This window comes from Lycium barbarum, chromosome 8, assembly GCF_019175385.1.
Source record: "Lycium barbarum isolate Lr01 chromosome 8, ASM1917538v2, whole genome shotgun sequence".
In the NCBI taxonomy this organism is placed as follows: domain Eukaryota; kingdom Viridiplantae; phylum Streptophyta; class Magnoliopsida; order Solanales; family Solanaceae; genus Lycium; species Lycium barbarum.
Window position 1 is genome coordinate 34876039 of NC_083344.1, and position 3053 is coordinate 34879091.

Consider the following 3053-nt stretch of genomic DNA (forward strand, 5'->3'; position numbering starts at 1 on the left):
TCAACGTCATTTGCAGAATTTTCTGGATGTGTGTGCTAATCACATCCAGAACAACGTTCCACAAGATGCTATTCGGTTGAGGTTATTCAAATATAGCTTAACCGGGGAGGCAAGAACATGGTTTGAGAAGCTGCCCCGAAATTCGATTACTTCATGGGCAGAGATGGTGACTGCTTTTCTCACAAAATGGTACCCCCCTAGCAAGAAGGCTGAAATTTGTGACAAGATATATGAATTCAAGCAGCGACCAGGGGAACAACTATATGAAGCCTGGGAGAGATTCAAGGAGTATTTGCAGAAAAGCCCAAATCATGGTTTTTCGGAACACATATTAATGGGGAAGTTCTACCGAGGGCTAGATCTAGTGACACAATCAGTTGCTAATAATGCAGCTGATGGTTGTTTCATGAACAAAACCTTTCGACGAGCTGACGACTCATAATCAGGCTTGGCACTCAAACAATACTGATATGGTACCATATGGTAATGCTATAATCCAGAATATTTTAAAGGAGAATCAAGACACCCAGCAAACATTGGCAGAACTTGCAACAAATATGTCCTTGCTAACGAAGAAGTTTGATGAATCCCAGATCAAGAAAGTAAATGTTTATGAGGATGATACAGTTTTGCCAAAATGGATGTACCATACTCAAGATGGTCCGTTCCATGATGGGCCACCTATGCAGGTTGAAGATGCTAATTATGTTAATAACTCTCAACGGGGTTACCAAAGACAGAATTACCATGGTGGCTATCAGAATCAGAATCAATGGAGACCTCAGCAAGGTTAAGGTGCTTACAACAACTCTGGGAACTACAACAATAATTATGGTGGTTTGAACCAAGGGAGCTACAACAACAACAAAAATTTTGGGAACAAGAGTTCCAATCCTTATATACCACCGAAAGGGCAGTCAACAGAGGAAGGTAGTTCAAAGGTTGAATCAATGCTTGAGAAGATTCTGGCCAATCAAACTAAGTCTGAAAGGATTTTATCTGGGCTGACAGAAACAGTGGGTTCCCATACAACGGCTATTCAGAAGCTTGAGTCATAGATGAGGGATATTTCTAGAGAGCAGCACCCTCCTAAAAAGGGAGGACTTCCGAGTGACACTATTCCAAATCCAAAGAATCGGGGGAGGCGGAGTAGACCATGTATTTTCCATCACTACTAGGAGTGGTAAAACACTCCAGGGGGCGGATGAGAAGGTGATTGATCTTGAGCCGATAGATGAAGAGGATGAGGTGCAGTCTGAAGCACCCATTATTGCAGATGAGAATCCTACTGACAAGAAGGTTGCTGATATTCTAGAGATGGTGCAGGAAGCTGATAACACAAGCAAGCAGGCTGTAAAAGGGGCTCTCCGCCCGTTGACACAACTTTTCAAATCTAAACCTCCCTTTCCTCAGAGGTTGGTAAAGAACAAAGAAGATGCTAAGTTCGAGAAGTTTTATGATCAGTTGAAGAAGTTATCTCTAAATTTTCCCTTCTTGGAAGCTGTCAAGGAGATACCCGATTTTGCTAAATATTTGAAGGATATGTTGACCAAGAAGAAGACGGTTCAACATGAAACCGTGAGTTTGACTCACATTGTGAGTTCTATCATCTTAACTACAACTGTTTAGAAAAAGGGAGATCCTGAGGCGTTCACCATTCCCTGTTCCGTTGGGCACCATGATTTTGCTCGTGCTTTGTGTGATAATTGGGTGAGTATTAATTTGTTGCCTCTTGCTATATACAAATAATCAAGTTTGGGGATGCCAAGGCCGACTACTATGAGGTTACAAATGGTTGATAGGTCTATCAAAAGACCTGTTGGGGTGGTTGATGATGTACTTGTGCGGGTTGGTGATTTTATGTTGCCCGTTGATTTTGTGATTCTTGACTGTGCTATCGGTCGGGACATTCTTATTATTCTGGGGAGACCTTTCCTTACTACAGGGAGAGCTCTGATGGATTCGGAGAAAAATGAAATCAAGTTCTGAATCAACGATGAAGAAGTGACTTTTCAGGCTAGCAAAGGGATGAAGTTACCAAGTGCTTACGAGAGAATTTCGGTAATTGATTCGTTGGATGTTGTTGATGAAGCAGTTGAGTTCAAGATAGAAGAAGAAAGTTTGGGTAAAGCTCTAGCTGGTATTCTTGTTAACTTTGATGCTGAGGACATGGAAGGTTATTTAGAGAAAGTTAATTCACTTGTTGGGTTGGGATCATATTCCTACCACCCAAAGAAGCTGAATCTCGATCTGGAAAATAGAACAACTCCTCCAGCAAAGCCTTCAATCATTGAGCCACCTACGTTGGAGCTTAAACAACTCCCATCACATCTGAAGTATGAGTTCCTTGGTCCGGATAATACATTGCCAGTGATTGTTTCAGCTCTACTGACTGAGGAGCAGATTCTGCAGCTTTTGGAGGTGTTGAGAGAGTATAGGCGTGCTATTGGATGGACCATAGCAGACATCCGAGGTATTCCATCAGGGATCTGTGAGCACAAAATCCAATTGGAGGAGGATAGGAAACCAAGTGTAGAGCATCAGAGGCGACTAAACGAGAATATGCAAGAGGTGGTCAAGAAAGATATTATCAAATGGTTAGATGCCGGAGTAGTTTACTCAATTGCTGATAGTAAATGGGTAAGCCCAGTCCAATGTGTTCCTAAGAAGGGCGGCATCACTGTTGTGCCGAATGTAAAGAATGAGTTGATCTGAACCAGAACTGTCACCGGATGGAGAGTTTGCATGCACTATCGCAAGCTCAACACAGCCGCTTGCAAGGACCATTTCCCTATGCCCTTCATTGCTCAGATGCTTGATAGGCTAGCGGGGCGTTCCTACTATTGCTTCCTTGATGGTTATTCGGGCTACAACCAGATCAACATCGCATTGGAAGATCAGGAGAAGACCACTTTTACTTGTCCTTATGGGACGTTTGCATTCAACCGAATGCCTTTTGGTTTGTGTAATGCACCAGCCACTTTTCATGATGTCAATTTTCTCTGACATGGTAGAGGATTTCTTTGAAGTGTTCATGGATGACTTTTCTGTGG

The 3053-nt window shown here is 42.6% G+C and overlaps 1 non-coding gene across 1 annotated transcript; it reads right to left on the reverse strand.

Moving 5' to 3' along the window:
- Positions 1-211: 211 nt before the first annotated feature.
- Positions 212-318, reverse strand: LOC132608443 (small nucleolar RNA R71). The gene has a single exon (XR_009570364.1). It is a non-coding gene; the product is annotated as a small nucleolar RNA R71 (small nucleolar RNA).
- Between the last annotated feature and the right edge of the window lie 2735 nt (positions 319-3053).